Here is a 24,226-nt window from a genome sequence, read left to right as displayed (position 1 = left end):
CGTGGGGCGGCAGCGGGGGCGAGCCCGGCAGCGCGGGGCCGTGACGGCTCCGCGGGGCTGCTCGCCGCCGTCCCGCTGCGGAGGTCGAGCCGGGAGCAGGAGGAAAGGAGCGGACGTGAGCTCCCATGGGAAGGGACCGGCCGGAGCCCGGGGCAGAGAATGCCGAGCTGTAGGCGCACGGCCCCTGGCCCCCACGGCGTGTCGTCCCCCGGGGCCGGTGGAGCCGGGGTCTCGCAGGGAGCTGCCCACCGCGGGAGGGGCCGCAGCGGGCAGGGGACGTCGCTGATGTCGCCGTCGCTCCTCGTCCAACGGCTCGCGGCTGCCGGGGGATGGCTGCTAGCCTGCTGTCCACGGGACGGACTTTGAAGCTGCTTTCCGTGGACATTTCCGAGGCAGAAAGGCGGCTGGTCCCCTCCATCCTCCGGTACCGCCGTGCCGCTCCCGCGGGGCTTGGCCGCCGGCAGAGCCGCGGCGGCGGACAGCACCGCGCCTTGCCCAGCGCCCGTGGGAGTTCTGTGCCGCCAGCTTTGCTGAAAACGTGCAGATCCCTTTGAGGAAAAGACGTAAACGGTGCGTTGGGGCTCCATCGGTTTCCCTAAACGCCGATGTCGGGATGCCGGAGCTTTGAGCCGGAGCGGTGCAATATGCCAGTACAGCTCCCGTGTGGACGGAGAGGATACTGCAGCGCTTTCCGGCTGATAGCCTGGCCGAGGCTTCGTCTGTTTCTTTTTTTACTGGCTTTTTTTTTTTTTTTTTTTTTTTTTTTTTTTTTTTTAGTGGTGGGGATGTTCACCTTATAAAATGTCTCCTTAGCCACATATCCTGAATTATAATTTTTTGTTCCTTCTGCTTTTATTTTCTCGGCCATGCATTCCCTTCACATTTCTAAAGTTTGCTGAAAATCAGGTGGCTCGAGCTGCTGAGAAATTTCTGAAAGAATCGCACTTTTAGTGGTATTATTTGGAAGGGGAGGGACTTAACCTCTCCAGTGTTAAGCTGCTACAAATAGTGATAAAACTGTGAGAAGAAAATAGTTTGCGCTTTTGTGCATATATCACTTTCAGAGTAGGTACAAATAAAATTGTAAGGCAGTTTGGTTTTGATGGTTTCCAGAGTTTAATTTATGTGTGTGTGGCTAAAACGATAGCAGTCCTTTAAAGTGACCAGACTATCTGTGCTAACAAAGGGTATACTGTGTCTTTAATTAAATGTGGAACTACTTAGAGTGCTGGCTAGACAGCGGAGGGTGATAGTGGTATTTCTGCTTTACAACAGAGCTTAAGGGCTGCATTGTGGAGTACTGAAATGAATAGACATCTAACTCAAGTTGTGTGAATTGTCCTCTTACAAAAACTTAAGCTGGTTTTAATTGATCTCATGTTCACTGATTGATCCTAGACCAATTGTTGTGCTTGTTGAACAGTTGGCTTTTCCAAAGGAGATTGATTTAAATTAGTTTTTAGTTTAATTATTGGATAAATACGATCGGTATTGACAGTTGACTTACTGGCTCTATTTTGTGCTGTCACCTATGGGTTTTGTTTTGGGCTTTGAAGAATGCAGTCTTTTTCAGTTAATAAGTATAAAGTAAGCATAGCCAATTCTAAGCACAGAAAGCACAATCTAAGAATGTATTCAAATTATAATAGGTATTTGTTATGACACATCCAGTCTGAAGTAATGCTTTCGTACAGGACTCAAAATTCCAATAATTTCACAATTTTTCCATATCCCATCTGCAAATAATCAGGCAGTCACTGTGGGGTACTGGCAGTTAAAATTTCTCTGGCATTCTGTTTTGTCTGTTACATGATCTCAGATGCTCCATAATATCGTTTTCTTAATGAAATACAATTTTTGGCATAGACTGAGTCTCCTGTGTGGTAGGAATCAATTGCATTCAGTCTGGAATTATGGGCAAATATCATGTGTAGCTGATTTTTTAAAAGCAGCTAAATGTGCAATAAACTTTAAGTGTATATGCCTGTATTGGCGTTTGCTTGGATTTGTTGCTGATGTAGAATACTCTAGTGAAGAAGACTTAAGTAAATTTGGAGAGATGTTCCCAGGATTCCTCATTGACCATCTGCTTGCAACTCTTTCCCAAATCAAGGCTTGCAACACTGCAGTAGAAGCAGAATAATAAAGTAAGGTTTGGAAAGTGGTTCCTACCTTGCGTTGATTTGCTTTTTGTTAGTTAATGTCGCTTCACTAAATTTTTTTTTGATAAATACATAATAATCAACAGGCTCTACTTATTCCACTGCTGCTCCTAGTTACTTTTTCAGCTCATTAGAATATTGCTTTGCATAGTTGCTCGGAACAGAAGCTTACTTTCTTTAAAACGCCTCACCAAATTCTCCCTTTGGAAGTCTCTGCTCTGAGCAGAATTAAGGCATTTTTTGCCTTTCCCGCAGAAGAAATTTGAAAACCTCTTTAAGGGTTACCTAGCTGAAAGCTCAGTGGTGTAATATCACAGCTGGTTTAGTCTAATATTTCCTTTTCTTGTTGAATTGTGTAACATGATTTTTTGTTTCTCTTGTAAGCCTTCTTCAATGAAAATTTACATTTATTTTTCAGATTTGTCTTTAGCAGTCAGTATAAGATGGGCAGCTTCATGTCTTAGCATTTCACTGAATATCACAGGGTACATGAAAGACGAGTGGTTTTTCCCTTTGAGACATAATGGAAGCAACTTTTACAAAGAGTACCACAAGTCAAAATGGGGGTACATAGAAATGAAGACTCTCAGGGAGGAGTGATGGTATTCTGCAAAAGTTTTGACAGAAGAGAATATAAGGATCATTATAAGCAGCCATAAAAAACATATGCTAAGAAAATTCCCCAAGGGGGGAAAAAAGTCAATATGATAGCAGTCAGTGCCTGCATTGATGGAGAAACTCAAGAGTTTGCAGAGAGGCTCTCTACAGTTGGTAAGACCAATGTTGGAGTAATAAAAAATGTGAATGGGACACATTCACATAGTTAAACTGGAAGTTGTTTATATCCAAGTAGTCAAAATCTGTGGCTGTAAAGTACTTGTCTTTCCATTTGGTTCCTACTCATAGTAGGAACCTCATAGTCATGAGGGCCAAGGTGAATACTTATCTCCTACATGCTTACACTCTGTTAGAGGTACATAAAAGTGGAATACCTGTGGCAATGAGTGCATAATGAGTGACAATGGTGATGGCAAAATATCCACAGGTGGAAACAGGAGGAATACCTGGGCCAGGAAATTTCCCAAGTGTTTCTCAGACCTCAATATAGCTTTGTACACACCATTTATTGAAGAATATGAATATATGGATGGGCACAGTCACTGGGTTCAAAATTATGTCAATTAAATTGTTATCATCTTAATATAAGATGTGAATCCTGACTACAAACTTGTTGTTATTGTAGGCAGTTGTTACATGGATGTTCAACTAGAAGAAAAATCTGCTTGGATATTGGGGATTGTGATTTAGCTTTCCTAACAAGGTATTTACCTGGGATAATCTTGGTACCTGTCTCAGCTGGATAGTATGGTCAAGCTTTGAAAAAGATAGATGGTTTAAGCATTAGGGGAAAAAAAACTCTGTTGTATATGCTTGACTGAAATAAATACCACTTCTACTTTTGCAAGGACTGTACTAGCTCCTAAAGTGTAATTTAGCTCAAAAAAACCATACTACATGACTTAATTGTCTAGCATTATCCAGCTATTCTAGCTGTTATTAGCTAGTCTATCCTCTTCTCTTTGAGGTTGAAATATGTGTTATATTTGAGGGACAGTTAACCTTTTTATCTGCAGGTTAAGATAAATTCTATGTGGAAGCAGTACTTTGAGATTTTTTTTTCCTCAGGTGTGGCATTAAGCAGTTGTAACAGAACCTGTGAAAGAACTGAGTTGTGCTAACACAAGTGTTAATTTTCCAGGCACTCATGATTAGGAGACATGCTTTGGAACATAGCTTCTGTTCCTCAGACCCGTACTTAGGATAGTTACTGATCATTCTTTATATATACATTGTTACTAGAGCAATTAGAATATCCTAACACTGTAACCATTGAAAAGTTACAGCTTTTAAACCTTTGGCTATTTACAGTTATTATTGGGGACGTCTGAGGAAGTTTCTTAAACCGACAGAAATCAAAGTTTCTGTGTGAATGACTGAATGCTGAACTAGTAATGATGCAGTATTACTGAGCATAAGCAATGCTCAAACAGATTGTGAAGATTTGCAGGAGAATGCTCCAAGCACCAAGAGCAGGATTCACTGTCAAAATAGACATCTAAGTTTAGGTGTTTGATCCAGCTTCCCAAAGTTGGTATTTAGTGCTGCCTATAATATTTATAAGATATACTTCTGGGCTTGGTATGTACGTGACTCTCTTTAGCAAGCAAAGGCTGGGCAGGATATCTTGGGACAGGTCCTGTGCATTTGACACCTTTGGGTGTCCCAAGACCTGTTACTGGGGAAGCTAGAAGTGGGGAGCATCTTCTGGCACAGTGTTGGGGTGTGTGCTATTCCTTGCCTGTATCCACCCCTTTGGGTTCCATTATAGGTCACTTGGGCTTAGGATGCAGGGCTAGATGGGTGTGCCTGATCAGACCTTGAAGTCTGTGTCCATGCTTTTGTGTTACAACCTACTGTAAGATTTACACTATGATGAAGAGCTTAGATTTGTGTGCTTGATAAACTTGTCTTAACTGTATATTTCCCCCTTTTAGGGGATGGAGGGGATTTTCTAAGGCTTGGCTGAAAACTCTCACTAAAGCAGCTCAAAATGCATGACAGATCCTGAAAGTGAGCTTTTACATGAATATAGGTACATTATGGTGATAAAAGCAAGAATGCAGTTTCTTAATTCAATGTGTCATTTACAATATACAGGCCAGCATAATTACTATGTTAAAGTGTGTTAGCATGGTGTTGTTTACATAAGCTGCCCTTAAAAATATGGAAAATATGAAATTATTTAAAAGGTAGAAAGTGGAAGAGGTGCTTGCTATTAAAATTCAAAGAATAAAGAAATAAACAAAGGGCTGTTTCTTTGTTGGGTTTTTTTCTCTTGCTCTTTCTGCCAAGACTCTGACTACCCCATGGAGGCCTGCATTTCATTTCTGATAATCTAGCGCTTTTTTTTTTTTTTTTAATACCAAAAACTTAAGCTAACTAGAGGGACTGTCTAGTCGAACCTGCAAATCATCACAGGCTGAAAACATTGCCCAGCTTACCGTACCTCCAACTTGAAAGCTTATAACTCACCATAACATTCTTTCCAAAAATGCATCCTTGTTTTTGAATTCTGGGGTGGGATTCATGTGACTACAGGTAACTGTCTGGAACATGAAGGTCTATGTGTTCTTTTTTAATTGATCTAGTTGGTGCAGTCCATCAAACTGTTGGTACAATTTAACTCATCCCATGGTAAATGCCTGCCTTTAATCAGATAAAGCATACCCCTAACTAAATAAATATAAGATTACTTGATTACCTTTATCAGTAATTGAAGTGTAGTTCAGCTGTGCATGTCTTCAGTGTTAGCCCCTGAACTAAACTGAAATCAGCCCTCAATGAGAAAGGATCCACTACCTACATTGAAATTAAATGTTGGTGCAGCTCTTAACTCTAACAGATACAGATAATTTACCCTGAAAGTTCTAATCTCTCCTGTATTAGAGATTGATTTAGTTTTAGGTATTTTTTAATAAATTCAATTCTTCAAGCATGCCCTTTCTTTTTACCTCAAAGTTTTGTTCAGGCACAGTTGGAGAACCTTCTGTATTTGTCTAGGCTCCAAGTATTTGCTAATCCTTTTCTTAGTGAAGAGCATGACTTCATAAGTATTGGCTGTTGGTAATGCACAAATGTAACAGCTTGATCCTTTCATCATGGACTGCTTTGGAAACTGAAATTAGGTGCTGCCATGGTTTGTATACTCATTGTATTTGTAGTACGTGTTTAGCAGATGTAATGCTTTGGTGTCAGTGTGGTGCTGCAAAGTAATTTGTGCAAAAGGAGTAAATCTATCACTTTTTGGGACAGCAGTGGTGGATTTAAACCTTTTCCCAAGTAATTTTTGGTGTAGAGGATGGAATAGGCTTTGTATCACATTTTGATACTTGGATTCTAACTAATACATCCTAGGAAGGGAGGTGTCAGTTGAAGTGTCAGTTGGATCTTGCTTATGGTGAGCTCCATAAGGCAGATGCAGAGCTTTTTCCTGCCTACACGATGGCTTTGTCCAGGCAGCTCCATCCAGGAAGATCACTTACTGATCAGACTTTGGTGTTACACTTGTTGAGCTTTGCATATCTGTGGGCAGTAAGGTCACTTGTAAGTCTGACTTGAATTGCAACTGTGTCACTTTATTCTCTCTATGTGTGACTCCTGTCCATTTTTGCTAATACTTTTCAAAACTGAGGAGAAATGAAGTTGAAATGGATCAGGGTGGTGGTCTCTGCAGTGTATGCCCCAGAAAGGCAGATGGTGATACAACACAGTGTCAAGCACAGGAAAGGCAAGTGTGAAAGCATGAGTTTGCCAATACTCTAATGTCACCTTTCTGATGAAGTTTCTGCAGTGGAGGGGGTGGGTGGGATGGAGGAATTAAAAGAAATTGGTATTTATGCATAATACTATTTCAAAATACTTAATTGGTGTGAAACCTGTGTTCTGAACGTGGAATGGAGGTGACAAGTGTAACTCCTGTGAAATGATGGAATAAAATTATATTTTCCTTTGTAGATTTTCCTCTGAGCCTAAAAGGGTTTGAGACTTTAGTTGTATGTCCTTACTTTGGGATTTCTATGTCTTAGCACTTTGATTTCAGACAGCTGCACGTATCTCTGACCTTTGTCTGTCAAACTGTGGTCCATGGAGCAGCTGCTAGCATCTTCTGGATGTGTAGAGATCACACTGTCTCATCCTTGTGTTTCTACCTAAATACCCTTGAATGAAACACTCCAGTGAACTTGTTTAGCTCTGCTTTAATCTTATCCTATTTTGATGCAAGTGCTTGTCACTTAAATTCATATTTAAGCTTAAATTTTTTTTTAGGGGACAGCACATGAAAGATTGGCAGTTAAATTTTCTGAAATTTCCTCTTGTTTCTGGATTTGAATGTGCAAACTGAAGTGCAAAAGGTTATAAGAGAAGGAATAGAACTATAGTGTGGGGAAGAGATTAATTTTATGGGAAAGCAGAGAAGCAATTATTATCTGAGGTACCTTGATTATGTGATCACTGGGTGCTTTTTAAGATCCCATGTGTTAAGATCTGGTGAGAAGTACCAAAACACGTCATGTTCTTTGTTTCAGTAATAAATCTGTTATGTATTTCTTTTGGAAATACAAATTTCAGTAGAGCCAAGTACTAAATGAATCTCTAAGATTTTGTCCTTTTGTGGGGAAATGTTATCTCCATTCCTTCCTTTTTTGTTGATTTTATAGGATGGTCATAAGACTATAACTAGGGAAATGTAAGCAATTACAGATTACACACGGAATATTTAGAAGAGGCGTGCAGTTCTGTAATTTTGTTTCAAACACCATCCTCCCCACCCCCCACATTTTCAGTGGAATTATGTGTGTTATTTGATAAGGATAATGGCAAATCTTATGTACAATTAACATAGATCCAAAAATGAAAGTACTTCTTTGATTTTCTGTTTGTAAAAATATTTTTTCTCTCTAGGATTTAAATCTAAAAATAATCAAAAGCATATGGTTTAGGGACTGAGTCTCATATTTACCTTGCAGAAAATTTTGTCTGTTTTTTTTTGTGAGTATAGTCAAGATTTTCTCCATCGTGATGAAAACCGGACCCAAACACAGATATAGTGAAGTGGAGGAAGGGACATGGAAGATAAGTAATGTTGTGATGTTGGCTTTTAGGTTGGTGAGTTTTTTTTTAATCACTGGACAATTGCATGCGCACTAGCTCCAAAGTAGACCATGTGCAGCAATGAGGAGAGTGTTTGTGCATTTTTATCTTGGAAGATACTTGTACTGCTTTTACACTGTGAAGAGATGACTGTATTTATGTTAGAGAAATTGCAGTGCTGCCATAAAATATAAACTTCCTGATCTAAGCACATTATTTTCTTTTTTGAGTTGAAATGCTGGCTGAAATATGTTGCACACAAACATATACTCTGCAGTAATGTATGGTCTTCTCAGCGTATGGTTGCCACCTTTGGAATACCAAAAAGCCCCAAACTAGCCACATCAGACAAATGGCTGTTGTGCATGCACAGATTAATCTGCACGTGTATAGCAGCTCTGACAACACCCATCACATCCATACCAAAACATTATGGGCAGGATGGAAACAACTGAAACAGCAACTGTGCTTAGTAAGGATAGACGTTACTGATTTGCTCTTTCTTCTTTCTGGAGTTACTAAAAATTTTGGTAAAACCATATGTCTTATAATAACTTTCCAACTTAGATAGTGTTTCCACTGCCCAGCATGTGGCTGTGACTCTTGAATGGGCACTAAAATTCCATCATCTTTTGCTTTATCTATATTGAGATGATACTTAAACATTCCAGCTGAGGTGAGGCCCTGCAGTGCTGGCCCTGCTGACATGACAGCCTCTCAACTAAGGTCACCAGAGCAGAAATCAGAACTCTCTCCTGGATTCCCTTCCCATAGCAGACATGTTCTTTGCCCCTTCATGTGGGCTAGTTCAGACCTGGTTCACATCTCAATTTGCACAATGCACGCTAATAATGTGATGGGCATGGGCTCAGTTTTGACTCAGCAAGAGTAACTCTAAGTTGTCACAATCACTGCCATGCACACGAGGTGCATTGGGTTCTGTTCATAGCACAACACAGCAACTGCTGCTTTCAGCTTTCTTAAAGCTTTTAGCAATTTTTGTGAAATACTTACAACTAGCCTCTGATCTGAGATGCTTCAGTCTTGCAAGAAACCTAAACCTAAAGAGCATTTCACAGAGCATTTGCTTATTTATCTGTTGGCATTGGGTTATGTGTTTTACTCTCACCAGGGATATTCTCAGGAGGTGGTTCTACCTCTAAATTTGCTTTCCTATCTTCTCCAAAATGGTCAGCGTTCTCTCCCCTGCTTTGTTAAGTGCAAGGAAATCTGACTCTAAGGGACATCTGAGGGAAGGCACCTTTTGGAGCAGGGTAGCTGTGTGCCCTTGCTGTTGTGATGTATTCCTGTGGCAGCAGGACAGTTCTTCAACTTAAGTTCCTTGCCTGGGCCATGCAAAATAGGCCTGACCTGTATGCATCTGTCTTGGTCTTTTTAAAGTTGTTCAGCAAATACTGATTGTACATGGCTACAATCATTATTATACATTATATATTTGGTTTTACCTGACATGGTTCAGTGTTGGGCATTCTGCCTCCCTGGTGAGAGGTTTCTTTCAGGATGTCAGAGGGATTGCTTTGTTAGTCTTCCTACTGGTAAAGCTTGTGGTTCATATATATATACATCAATGAAAATGGTAGCAGAAGATAAATTCCTCTTTTCTGTAAATGCTAAGCAGCTTTCCAGTGTGAAATGTTACGGCAGTAGGGATGTAAATAATGTCAGCATCTAATTGAAGTGGTGCTTCTAGACAGGTGCTTTGGTTTCTACCTCTATTTCTTACATCATTATTGCAATATGCTGGAATGCAACACCTTTGCTGATGCTGAGAAGACACTGGGTCATGATTTCTCTTTTTAGCTATAATGGAACTGCAGAATTATGAGTAGTTATCATAATTCTTTTATTAGTCGCAGAGTTTGCTGCATTTTGTCTGTGGCCTTCAAAGCTGTTTTGGAATTCAGTTTTAGGAAATGCTTATGGCTGTAGTTAGGAATTAAAATGAGAGAGATCTCCAATATTTTTTGTAGTGTTTGAAGTTACTTTTTTTGTTTTCTGTAAAGCTTACTTTGATTCCACTTTACTCTGTTTTTTGGGGTTTTTTTTCTTTTTTTTTGTGGTTGGTTTGTTTTTTTTTTAAATGCGGATTCTTATAGAAGTAGCAGCTATGACTTTCTTTGATGCAAAATGTGTGGTGTGAAACTGAGAAGAAAATCTGCAAAATCTCATATTTAGGTGAACAGAATTTGTAGATCACCTAGTCTGGTGCTGTACAGATGTGGAGTAGTAAAAATATATATACTCCTTTTGAAGGATTCAGGTAAACAAAATTGACACATGGAGGGGAAGAAGAGGCATAGAATAACCTTTTCATTAGTGGACAAAGTTGGGCACCTGATCTTTAGTTTTGATTCTCAGATTCATCCATATTCCCTGGATTATGTAGCCCCTCTGTGCTGAGGGCATGTACTTGCACAAAAAAAAAATTATTTTCTCCATTTCAGACTAGTGTTCAGCCTCATCTGTATCTCTTTGAGCAAGAAAGACCATTTCTTCTGTTATTGTTCTGCATTTGTGTTGTACATGCTCTACCCATCTCTTTTGCATGGTCTGTGCCACCCAAGACAGAGACTTGTGTATTGTGTCGAAGGGAATCTAGCTTTGCTCAGCTTTGAGTACAAGAAGAGGATTATTTATACTGTCTGTTTTTCAACTAAAAATGTCTTGTTATTTGCATCTTGTGCCAGCAGTATTCTGGAAAATACCCCCAATGCAGAGGACCTCAGCAAGCTGGAGAAATAGAAACCTCACAAAGTTCAACAAGTAATTCAAAGCCCTGCACCTGGGAAAGAGCAGCCCCAGACATCACTTTAGGCTGGGGGGCAATCAGCAGGAAAGGAGCTTGGCAGAAAGGGCCCTGGGGGACATGGTGGGTGCTGTGCTGAACGTGAGCCAGCTATGCTCCTGTGCTGCAAGGAAGGCTCCTGGTGCTCTGGATTGCCAGCAGGGGATCATCCCCCTTATGTCAGCTATGGTGAAGCACAGCTGAATGCTGTGCCCTTCTCTGGGTTCCTCAGCACCAGAGAGAGTTCAACAAAGGAACACAAAGATGATTAAGGGACTCCAGCATCTCTTCTGCAAGGAAAGGTTGAGAGAGCTGGGATAGTTCAGCCCAGAGAAGGCACAAAGAGGTTCTTATGAATGTAGCTGAAATGGAGGGTGCAATTAGGTAAGGGCCAGGCTCTTGCCTGGTGCTCAGTGATAGAACAAGAAACAGTGAGCATGAACTGAAACACAGCAGGTACCCTCTGAACATCAGGAAATACTTTTTTACAGTGCAGGTGACTGAGGACTGATATATGTTGTCCAGAGAGATTGTATGGTTTCTGTCCTTGGAGATACTCAAAAGTCATCCACGTGTGGTCCTGGGCAGCTGCATTTGTCTGGCCCTACTTGAACAGGATAATTGGACCAAATGGTTCCTTTTGCCTCCAGAAGTTTCTTCCAACTTCAGCCATTCTGTGAAAGATGGTTTGGAAATGTATTGGGTCTCTGGCTTGAGCCTGATTTTTTTCTTTCTAGTAATAGCCACCTGTGGAGAGGAAACAGACAATCCATTCCCTTTAGGAATCCTTAGGATAAGTGACAGAATCATACACAGTTGCAATCCCCTTAATGTTGTTGGAACACTAAAATCAACCCAGGGAATCTTCTTGGGCTGTAGCACTGGTTGTCTTAAAAATAGGATTTTATGTCCTGGTGATTTTCCATCCCATGAGTTCCTTGCTGCCCCGTTTTTCTTTGCTCAAATATTTACAGATACCAAAGAGTGCACTGTGAATATAATAATTAAGATGCTAGACTTAACTCTGGTCTCCCTCGTTTTATTGTGAATCTGGGGGTGATTTCAATCTCTCTCAGGCACAGTGGATGAGCATGGTGCTTGCTCTGAGATGGTGCTTGCTCTGGGATATTATTGTCAATTTACCGATTCTATATTTGGGAACTCTTTAATTTTACCCTTTCTTCAGACTCCTGGAAAAAGTCTCGCTGCTTTCAACTTTTATTTCAGTTATTGTAATTAGCAGTGGCATCAATATGTAGGGGTTTATTTCAGCTTTGGAAGAGGGCTTTTCTCTAACAGCTTTCCAAGCAGTAACTAAGTGAAACTGCTGCATATTGAGCCTGATGTAACATGAGGCTCATTGAGTAAAATAACATTAGTCTGTGCTACTTAAACACACTCTGGAAGGCTTAAGGAGGAGAGGAAGGAAAATATTTGAAGAGATCAGCTGGATGTGGTTGAATACATGTAATGTCACCTGAGAAGGATTAGAATTTGCCAAAGCTTGACCTGAACGAAGACCTCCATTTAGGGCTTGTGTTCCTACCAGATCAACTACAGTAGTTTTTCTATGCACCGTTCTCTACCAGCAGTCATAGAGTGAAAGAGTCCAGTGATTTACTTGGCTTCTGTGTCTCAGCTGTAGCAAGTTAAAAAAAAAAAAAGAAGGTCTCAGTTTAACATTCCTTCTCCTTATTAGCTGCAGCTGGCTTTTTCTAATTACTAAAGTCAACATTTTTTTCATCTGCATTCTGTTGCTTTTATCTTTGCTGGGAGCTCAGTGTATGCACTCTAGCTGATAAGTAGCTACACGTGTAGTTCATATCTATAGATGTGGACAGCTTCAAAAAATATACATGCACTGACACTTCCAGTTCCAAGAGAAGACCCAGTGGAGTAGTTAGTAGCAATGGTACTTCATCCACCATGGCATTTGCTTTCTGATCATGTGGTGTTAGCAAACCCAGTGACCTTACTCTTAATAACATGATTACTGTGATTGTGTCTTTGAAGATCATGTTTTTTTCTGTTCTGTGATGGTGTTTCAGAGTGCTCAGAGTGCTTTCCCATGCACCTCTCTGAAGTGATGGGTGTCTCATAGGTGTGAAAATGGGGTCCTAGCATTACAAAATGAGGTAAAGGAGAATGGCAATTGGGGTTTAGTACCTCTGAAAAAATAAGTCACAAGTGATGTTCTTTTTTCACTCAAGTCTGCTACAGAACTGGGATAGGGGTTGAAGAAAATTAAATGACTGTGCCAACATCATGCAGCTAGATAGATGTTCACCACAGCAGGCCCCTATAGCCATTCCTGCTAAATCTGAGGTTTGACTATTGAAAGGTGAAGTAGGTAATACTTCTACACAGCAATAAAATAAGACAATTTTTATTATTAAGATTATAGGGCTTTTTAGAGGAATTACTTAATCTCATGCTTCTAGATATAGACTTGAGTATCACAGACTGGGAATACTCTTAGTTGGGAGATGAATTTGCTTTTACCAACAGGAGGTTTCTGATACTTTCCTCTACAGCTCTGACTGTTGCTGGAGCGAGCAATGCTTTTGCTCAGTATGAAGATTTCCATGCAAAATTTTTGTTGCAGAGTTTCTTTTTCTATACAAAATATTAATTGAGTTTATAATTTTGGGGTTCAGCATAGCATGGGCTTGATCTTAAAAATAACTTAAGTCACAGTTAAGTTTGGTGGATAGGTAATGAGAAAAAGCACACAATGAAATGCAGTGCTGTGGGGGAATAGCATGTCTCTCAAGAGACTTATATTGCAATGATTTAATGTCATTTAGAGTTAACCTTCTTTTGCATTTGCATCTCATACCACTAAATTATGAAATTGTGTCTAAGATTTAACCATTTTGTTTGCTGCTTGTTATTGTGTTTGTTTCTTGTTTTTTTTATTCATTCTTAGTTTGTAACAGAAACACTGTCCTTGTAGTAATCATGTAGAGATCCCCATGATACCCTACTGTGTGGAATAATTTTCCTTTTGTTTATGTATTTTTAGCGAAGAAGAAATCTGATTAGTTGAATGCTCTTGATAATATTCGAGTACATCCTAGAGTTTTGCATTTGCTGTTTGATGTTTCATTTTACAGCTTTACTTAAATGCTCTGCAGGGATTGTGGTTTAGTGGTGAGAGCATGAAATTTGAATCCAAGGTGCCTGGTTCTCTTACCAGCAGAACTGGTCAGTGGGTTTAAAAGCAGATTCTTCTACCCCACCACCCCATAACAGATTTTTGCATGTGTGTCTACAAGTTTTTTTCCTCTCTCTGTTTTTCTTAAATAAATGTTGAGCAGCTCAAGCAGGCACTGCAGGTCTGTCTTTCCCTTCAGTGCCTCAGTACCTCTGGTGTAGAGGGTAGTGTTTTATCACAGTGCAGTTTAAATTATATCAGTGATATGCATGGCTAACAGGTCCTAGGGTGTTAATCTCTAGGCATTTATATAGTTATTAGGAAGGATAATAAGCACATAAATAAGTTTCCTGCCTCCAAGTTTATTGACTGAGCACACACCAGCATGTAGAACATTGCTTTCATGACAATGATTTAGGAGTTTTAGAAAGTGTTGGCTCTATCTAATCTGAAGTCTTTTGTGCTGTCATGTCTATCAGAACTGAGATAGCAAAATCTGTTTGACTATGCATCAGTGCTCTGCAGGGTGCAGAAACTACTACTGCCCTTTGCATTACGAGGTAACTGTCTGAAAGTATTTAATGGGGTTTTATCCTGACGTTTAAACTTTCAGATACGAAGGATGGAGCTCTTCAATTGAAGGTAGGTATTTCCAGTAGACTGATTTAATTGCTACATGAAGAATCTATGTATTCTCAAAAAATCTCCCAAATTATATTTTATTTCCTTCCAAACTGAGGTAACTATGTTATGAGATACCTCAGAACTGGACTGTGAAATGAAGATGTCTCAAAGAGGCCCACAGTCAGGGTTACTAAGCTGAACACCTTACTAAATTTACCTTATCTGAAAGTGGAAACATAGCTTTAAAAATTTAAGGCATTGTCAAAATTAAGAAATGTGTATTTTCTTGTATTAAGAATATAAGAAAAGGAGATACCATTTTTGTCTTTGCCTCCTCAGAGCTTCCACTATCTTTTCTTTAATTCTCCATTCTCTCATTATTCACATTGCAAACATAAGCTGTGTAATGTCAGCCAAGTAGCTTTTAGTTTTTCAGAAACATATGACCTGTCTGTTTTTAAGTCTCTATTTGCATTTCCATGGAATCATGGAAAAAAAAAATCAATAGGCCCTTGCCAAATACTAATTCTAATTTCTGCTTAAAAGGTACTGAATGGTAAGCACTCAGAGTACACAGGTAAAAATAGTATATTTTTATCTTCTTTATGAGGAAATTCTCATTTGAATTTAAAAAGTCCAGTAGTCATTAAGTGTCATTTTTTTTCAGGATGACACCCAGCCTGCTGTGATTTCAGTGGATCTGAAATGCAGAAGCTAGTACATTTAATTTCATTTTTAACAGTATTCCTGCAAGATGTGGAGATAGCAATATGAATATATCTGAAAAGCAAATATGCTTCATCTGTTCTAGTTCAAGATTTCTAAGTCTGGTCCATTATCTTTGAAGTTTCAGACTCTGGTGCCTGGGGTTGACAACAGGGAGGATGACAGAAGATTTGGTGGATGTTTTGAATGTGGCAAGTACAAGCAGGATGAACAGCTCAGTGATATTGGATTGAATTAAAGTGATGTCCTGCAGCTAAGTGTACGTTTGTGTAGTGTGGAAACATTCAGTTTGAGTTGTCTTTTTCATATATCTTTTTCTAAATCAGACACTTTCATATTTTCAGGGTTCTAATTTTTCAATCCAGCATTTCTCTGCTATGTTTAAAGACAGCTATTCTGCTCTTCCACCTTCCCCTTTCTGGTTAAATTGTTTTGCTCTTCCTCTTCTCAGCTATGTGTGGCTATGGCAGCATAAATAGCATTTATTCTTCCTTCTCTGCTTGTCCAGGTGTCCATGAACTCTTTTGTTTGCCTGCAAATCCAAAATTTTCTCAGAGCATATTGCTAAAATTTCCATATTTATTTGAAATACCACCTTTTTGTCTCCCAACATCCAAAAAACCTGTCCTTATTGAGAGTGGTTTCATTGGTTCATTTTTGTCTTGGAAGATAACTTCGTAGGGATTTTTGAAGCTTTTAAATCTAGTAGTTTGAGTTTTTTGAAGAGTTCTATGAATTATGGTTTTGCAATGATTGTTTGGTTTTGCTAAATATTCAGAGCAGGATGACTGCAGTGATAAGGAACCCTCTCAGGTGTACAGAAAGTATATTTTCATTTCCTGATTCTCAGCATATGTGACCTTGGTGAAGAAAATGTCCTGTATCCACATTTCTTTTTCTGGAAAATGGGATATTGCTCCTTGCATAGTCTTGCAGCAGCTCTACAATGGTGAAGACTCTGCACATCTGAGAAATAAATTAAATTCTGTTGTCTAGTATTTTGGTTTTGCTTGCATTCTGCTACATGCTTTTTTTTGTTTGCATATTTATGACTTGGAAGATCTTTTCCTTAGCACTACATATTTTCTTATGGTGCTTTTATCTGGCATGTTTTTGGAAGCTTTCTTCCTAGAAGCAACACAATGGTCAGGATCTCAAGCTCAGACTTTAGTGCATAGTATTTCAATTTGCTTAAATTAAGCAAAGTAAGTTTCTTAGGCAAAGATATAGGGGAGAATTCTGGCCCTGTGAGGTGAATTGCTCATTTTATGCTGACCTGGGTGGAATGAGAATGTCACCATCAGTTTACAAGTGTCAGATTAAATGTTGTAACAGTGGGATGTGTTTGTGAAGAAGATTTGCTTATCCACTGCTTTTTCTGGGTTCTGGTAGGACTGTTCTCCTTTGCTTATTTGCCCAGTAGTTTTCACATCTTACACAGATTATAGATTACCTTAGTCTAAGGTGCCTTAGATCCAGCTGAAGTGAGCTGGAAAACAGGCTATTTCCAGTGCAGAGGCAAGCTTGTTACTAATGCTCAATAAAAATAAGAGAATGGGATTTCCTTCAAGTTTCTGAATTTTATTTACTCAGCTTAGTCTTAGCATGTAAAATCTTATGGGCATGAATGAGATTAAGTAACACACGCTCTAGTTAGCATTGTTTCAGTCTTGGCAATAAACAAACTTTTCTCTTTTCAGCCTTTCAGTAGATAAATGCTTCATATTTTATTAGAACAATTTGGCTCCTGACATGAACTGTAAGCCTGTTAAGCCTGTAATATGGTGATTAAAATTGGAAAAATACAGGATGCAAATATGTTCTTCATTATGCACTTTAATGCCAACCAGATATGTAGTGTGCAGCCTAGAACATGATAGTTGGAGTGTACTAAGCAACTAGCAAATTGTTGACAAGGCTCATCTGCTATTGGTTTGTGTTGGGGCTAAGAGCAAAAGACCTTAAGAAATTTCAACTGTTTGACGTTATATGTTGATGCCTGTTGCATCTGGCTGGATGCAGCTTAAATAGACAGGGCCAATACCTTTATTACCTTCAGCTCAGTATTCTTCATTGAAACAAGAAACAGGGCAAACTAAAGAATAGGAGAAGAATTAATCAGTAAACCTTACAGAAGAAAAAGACTCCTCAGTTATGGGAATGACTACTTTTTTACATTGGGAATAATAATAACAAGTAATTCTAGCCTATGAAGCAGCAAATCCAAGCTGTTTTATTTTGCCACAATCTTTTAATATGGGACTGGTTTTCCTTCCCAAATTTAATCTGCTTAGATCACTTAAAAAGTGAGAAAGAATAAATTCCTAATGATATCATAGCATCTGCTGTGAGGATTTTGGAAGTGATGGTCATGGTCTCAGTTGCCAATGAATGAGTTGCTCAGTGGGGAAAACCAGCCTCCAAACACTGGTCTCCACACTGGAATGTGTGTATCTTATCTGCGGGGAGCATGGAAAGGAAGCTTGAAAGCCTTTTGAATACAGTTTTATTTTTCCCATGCACTGTTTTCCTCTTGGATTGTCAAGGTATTAGACTTCTGCTTGAAATTTGTAAAAGACAGAATATTGATCAAGAGTCCTCATTATATAATGGAATCATAAAGTCATTCACCTTGGAAAAGAGGTCTAAGATCAGTGAGCCAAGCTGTTAACCCAGCACTGCCATGTCCACCATTAAATCACACCCTTAAATACCCCCCTTGCATGTTTTCTAAATACTTGCAGAGATGGGGACTCAAATGCTTCCTTGGGCAGCCAGTACCAATTCTTCCTTACCATGGTAATGAGAAATATGCAAGTTTTCATTGGTATTAGTGGTTCTTCCATTTCTCTCTCTAAACTGAACAATACATTTCTGCACTTGCTTGGAGTTCCCTGTGTAAGCCACTGTCCAGCAGCTCCCCAGCCTTTTTCCATCTCATCTGGCACAGCCTCACCATGGAGAACTTGGAAACATGGCCAACATGGACCAACCCTTAACAAACCTTTCCCTGGGTGCCAAGGACAGCTTAGGCCCCTTTTTAGATCCTCTTTGCCAGATTAAATCAATTCAAGCTCCCACATGGTGCACAGAATGTGTGGGCTGGACTCACATCTCACAGCTGCTTTCAGGAGACGTTCACTCCTCCAGAAATCCCACTCTATTAAGCTGGACTGACTTGGCCCAGGAGACAACCTGTCCCTCAGCACTTGCTCCTGGACAGACCCTTCCTCTGGCACAGGACAGGATGCAGAGAGGGCTCAGCTCAGCTGCTGCCTCCACTCCAACCCTGCAGAAACCTGAAGCTCCTTGCTGGGCCCCATCAGAGTTTCTCTACCAGGTGCCCCAGGACCGGACCGCCTGCTCACGCAACTGCTTATGGTGGTGATTGTGGTGTTTCAAATATTTTTGCAGTCTATAAATGGACCTGTTGTCCTGAATAAGGTTCTTTCATCCTGAGTACATCAAGCCCACTGTGTGCTGTAGAGATTTGTATTGTTATACTGAAAGTCATCATGGTTTTTAATAAAGCTCTCCTTTCTATTCCGTGGAGTTTGTCTTGAAGATATTTCTGTGTGTTGGCTTCCCAGCCAGACATATTTTAGTACATTTGCATAAGTGAAAGAACAGTCCTTTTATAAATGGAGGAGACATTCTTTTGAAACCACCAAATTAATGATAAATTAATTATTGATTTGATACTACAGAAAAATTAGTGTATGGCATTAGTGTGCTGCTATATTATTTTCTTTCTCTTAAGAGACAGCATAGCAGAAATTTCAGGTCTTCATTAATGACTTTTGTAAGAATTGGACAAGTTCCACGGCACTGGCAATTGAGCAGTAAGAGATACAGTGAATCTGTATCTCTTAATTTGTCCCTTTCTTAATCCTCAGACCTCTCTTTTGGGACCAAGAACACTATGCTTCCAGAGCACAGAATGTGGAAAAAGAGTGAAGGACTCAGTGTACTTGGTGAAGAAAAACAAAAAGGTGCTTTCTATTGGTGGTTGAGGTTTGGCAAAGGAATATGGAAAAAAAAACCCAAAAAACCTTTTTCATGAAAAGCAGACAGCTATCACAGAAAGTATCATTCAGTGAAAAGAAAAATAATTGCCAAACAAGATGTCAGTCTAGAAGCTTACTAGCAGCCCCAGAAAACAGTACCAGATTCATCGGTGTGGGATTTTGGGGTGCAGTTTTTATTACATCTGACAAAGTGTGCTGTGATCTCTTTGGAATGAGACTTCATAGAACTATATTAACAGCCTGCACACAGATTCAGAAAACATTCCTCTATTTGAAGTGGTTTAGCAAAATTCATTTATCCATTAAATCAAGAACTGTGTTTAGGCTGCAGGACCTGATGGTCCGCACAATGCGCACTGGGCTCCTACCAGTCATATGTAAACTGTCTAATTGCTCTCAGCTGTGTTGTAACAAATAATTGGAAACTGAATATCCACCAGCAGCCCTACCTGTAACTGTAGCAGTAGCAGATTCCTCTTACTGTTCCTTAAAAAAAAAAAAGATGAGAACCCTCAGAAAAAAAGTTTAGGGTTCTTTTTTTTTTTTCCCCTGCAACTTTTAAAAGCTGCTGTTGCAGCATGACTTGCCTGCCTGTTGTCCGTGTTGCAGTGCTTTCCTTGAACTAAAGCCAGTGGCCTTTTTGGCAAGTGCTCTTGCCAAATTCACCATTTGAACGACTGTCATTGGGGAGAGATACATTTCTGTGTTGATACAATGATGATTTTAACAGCTTGCTGATGCAGTGGAGGACACTCCAGAAACTTTCCTGGGTATGGAGATCTTGGCTATGAATCCCAGGCTGCTGTATGGTGGCCAGCTCTGTCCTGTCCACCAGGTAGACTTTCATGTCTAAAAGACCAGTAAACAGCCATGGTAGCATTTGATATTACTCCTTGATCACTTTATGTGGGTGGGATGCAAAAGCAATGAAAAAAAGTGATACCAAATTTTATGTAGAAGGATTGTTTCTGGTTTTGTAATGTTACCTGATCTATTGGAATTTTCCAGATATTGAACTGGGGAACCCAAAGCTGCTCAAATGTATTACAAGACTGGGGAGGACCCTGAAGGTAGAGCTATGGCATTAGTTAATAGAGCTGTGCAGTCCTCTCAAAAACATAAAGGACATATTTGTGTCAAAAATTGGGAATAGCTGAAACAAAATTGTAATGAGATCTCTTCAAAGCTATCATTATGTACACTTTCATTTTAACTCAAGTATGAAATGAAAAATCTTTTCTTTGCTTCGTGGCTGTGTCTGAGCAGATGTAACTATTTTGGTGTTCTATAGATAGCCCAGTAATTAGCTGATGATTGCTCAGCAAAGAAACCAGCAAATCAAGAATGTAGAGAGTACAGTGACTCATCTGAGAATATTTGCTGTGTGTTATATTTGATTGTTAATTCTTGGCTATATGATTGCTGTATGAAGTATCCAAGGTTTCATAACTGGAGAAAGGAGATAAAGTGTAAGAACTGGTTTTCAAAGGTAAGTATTCTCTTGGGTTCATGTGGAGAGGATCTTTCTCTTTCATATTCAGGATAAGCCAATGAGGCCAAAACAGGAATGAAAAAGCTACAAAAGTGTCACTATGAAGTTGCAGGTGATAGTATGATTTAAAAATTTAATTGGGAACCTTACATTCATGTAAGTTTAGCTGTGTTCGTAATGTTTAACAGGTGCTGATGTGTATTAACCATCAACATCTTCCAGGATATGGTCACCTGCTCTTGGTCTCCTCCTGATGTGAACTGAGCAGATGATGGGCTCAGAGGGACGTGGATCTGCCCAGTAAAGAACCTTGCGCATTCTCAACTTTGTGGCCTTGTAACACTTCACAGGCTGCAAGTTGGCACGTGAGAACAGTCAGTCTTGAATCATAGAATCATAGAATGACTTGGATTGGAAGGACCTCAAAGATTATCCAGTTTAACCCCCCTGCCATGGCCAGGGTCATTTTTCAGTAGACCAAGTTGCTCAAAGCTCTGTCCACCTTGGCCTTGAACGCTTCTAGGGATGGGCTGTCCATAACTTCTCTGGGCAACCTGTCTGTTCCAGTACCAGGAATGTGTGGTCTTCTCTTCCCTCCCATTTTCTTCAATGTATCTATTTCTAATGGCCAGCATCTATGTGAAATTTTTTTATTTGTGGACTTTCAGATTCTCTTGGAACTGTTAGCAAAAGCTCAAACTTCTTGGTGTTCAACCTATGTTAAGTTGAATTTGGTAGTTTTATGGACTTGAAAAATAGTTTTCAGTAACAGAGTTAGTTCTTTTATTTCCATTTTTAAATTTGAAAAATTCCTTCTTAACTATTTGAGCAATTTACTAACTCTTAGCATTTTAACTACATTTCATATCAATAAAGGGATGAACAAAAATAAGGAGGTTTTCCTGTGCTTATCTTTTTTAGTTACCCTCTGCTGTAATTTTGGCTGACACATTTTGATTGACAGTCCATATCTATATATATGTATGCATACAGGTGCAGTGCAGTTATATTTTTCTAAATATTTCTTAAACTTTACTTCCATGCTGTTCCTTATTGGGGTAGGATGCATTACAAGAAAAAAGTCCCTTGAATCTTGAGTGTGCGCTTTGTTCCTTGCCTCTTGGGTTTGTTTATTGTAATCCTTATCTTGAAGTAAGGTCTAGTGCAAAGTATTTTGTAGGTCTGTGATGAACTCCACTGAATTCAGGAACGACATGTAAGATCAAGGCCTAAATACTTTAACCAGGATCCTAAAGACTATAAATAAGGAAATGAGGGTGGTAAAAGGTAATGCTAAAGTAAGGGAGGAGAATGTGGCACCAAGTGGAAGGAACAGTGAAGAAGGGAGTTTTTATTGTGGAAGGGAAATCAGTTGAGTTGATTAGTTTCATATGTGAGATAATTTTTTTAAAATATTTGCTTAAGAACTAAATGGAAATTCTTTACTTGGGAATATTGTGGTTGAGAATGATTATGCGTGTGTGACAGAAGATAACAATGTATACATTAAAAAAAACAAAACAAAAAACAAGCCCAAATCTACTCAAAACATCAGGGGATTTATAGGAGAAGCACCTATTCATATTCATTGACTTTAAAAGCAAAAAAATTGTGTGTCCCTGACTTAATCAGTGTCAAAGTTACTTGGATCTCATAATATTAATCTTCTATTTGTAACAGTTAACTGAAATACAGTTCTCAAGAGTGTTTAAGTTTTAGGTGCTGATGGACAAAGTTTGTGCATCTTATAAATTGCATGCACTGTGTAGCACTCTTATTAATTGGTGGTGGAAGTTACAATCCATATTTTAAATAAGTAGTATAATACAGCCATTCAGAATTACACCACAAAAAAGAGAGGGCTTTAATGGACTCCATATGTCTGCTTTTAGAACGGGTTAAGTAAAACTTTGTTATACCACATAATGGTAAACCATCAGTGCTATAATGTCCTTGGGGTCTTTTAAGAACCTCCTTTATAGACACTCTTCTGACAAAGATTAATTCATTAATGGATTCAAACTAACAGGAATGTAGTTTATACTGCTACAATGAACAGGCATCAGTGTTGGTTGCATTGTCCCTTTAAATTCCTGGAAACTGAAATGCAATATCCTTGCTCATGAGGAAGAACTAATTTTGAACAAGCAGCAGTTTTTCAAGTAGGTCACTTGCATTTTAAAACAATCATTTCAATGCATACCTTAGCTTATGCTCTTTCAGAATAAAGATGAATAGTAGATGTGTCTAGGAACACAGGAACATAGAATGCAATCTTCCTGTATCAGTGATAATCTGTGGTATGGAAATATTAATAACTATTTCTTTAAAGTTTCATCGTTAAGCATTTCAATAAAACAGCTTTGTTTATAGCTCCTGAGTTATAATGGGTAGCTAGCCTAGGGCCCCATTATTTAAATGGTTTGATGGTCTGCATCTCCTTCCCCCCACCATTTCCCCTCCCTCTCCCCCTGCCCCAAAATAGTACCTATGCTTGGGAGTATTTCCAAACCCAGTGACTGTACATGTGTTCTGCCTGGCCTAGCCTATGGTCTTTTGTCTTATTGAAAATCAGACCACTGGACTCTTGATCAATATTGCCATGGGGAGCATGTTAAAAACCGTAGCAATTTGCCCTCCTTCGCTTGCACTCCTGGGGCACAGGCTGGTGAGAAATATGCACACCCAGATCGCACCAGGATATTCTGCTTCTCCATTCACACCTGTCTGGGTCTGCTGCTCTGTGGATCAAAACTGCCCAGTGGCACCAACACATCTTCTAGAGGGCAGGCAGAAACTATCGATGGAAATTGATGGCTGGAATTCTAGACATTTGCATAGGTGTACGCTGGTGAGACAAGCATGTTTTGGTAGAAAACAAAGGCCATGGCTCTATTAAGAGAGCCTAGACAGGAAGTTAATAATCTGTTTTTGAATTAAAATGATTTATGCTTTTCAGAATAGTGTATGTAAATATGTATGTTTGTAAGTATATGAGCACATACTAGGGAGTTACTTCATACTTTTGAAGTTCTTACTCTGTTCTGTTGAAGTGTCAAAATAAAAGAATTTACAAAACAAGCATATAAAATTTCCCTTTTCCAAGATTCTTTTGAAAAACTAATATCAATCTTTTTGTTATTTTCATTCAAAATCTCTTTCATATCGAATTATTAATTCCATGAAATGTTAAGGTTTTTTTTTTTAAATGTAGACTGACTTTGACGGGAACTGTTTCAGTACACGTAGTTGACCCCCTCAAAGTCATATTCAGAGCATTTAGCTCTTTTCAAAGCAACTGCCCTATGTTCAGATGTATCTCCCACTTCCATAGTCCACATGGATATTAATACTTCATCTCAGGATGGCTGCATGTGTCTGAGCACGGTGGGCTGACCTTGGCTGGAGGTCAGATGCCTGCCCAGCCACTCTCTCATTCCTCGTCAGCAAAACAGCGTGGGGGAAATAAGATGATAAAGCTCACAGGCAGAGATCAAGACAGGGAGATCGCTTACCAAA

At 39.3% G+C, this 24,226-nt stretch overlaps 1 protein-coding gene across 2 annotated transcripts in view; it reads left to right on the top strand.

The window, feature by feature from the left end:
* Nucleotides 1-24,226, top strand: part of RSPO2 (R-spondin 2) — a 102,527-nt gene that overhangs the window by 982 nt on the left and 77,319 nt on the right. The gene's annotated exons all lie outside the window — the stretch shown is intronic.

The sequence above is a fragment of the Motacilla alba genome, chromosome 2 (assembly GCF_015832195.1).
Source record: "Motacilla alba alba isolate MOTALB_02 chromosome 2, Motacilla_alba_V1.0_pri, whole genome shotgun sequence".
Taxonomy (NCBI): domain Eukaryota; kingdom Metazoa; phylum Chordata; class Aves; order Passeriformes; family Motacillidae; genus Motacilla; species Motacilla alba.
This window is presented reverse-complemented; position numbering and strand designations above follow the sequence as displayed.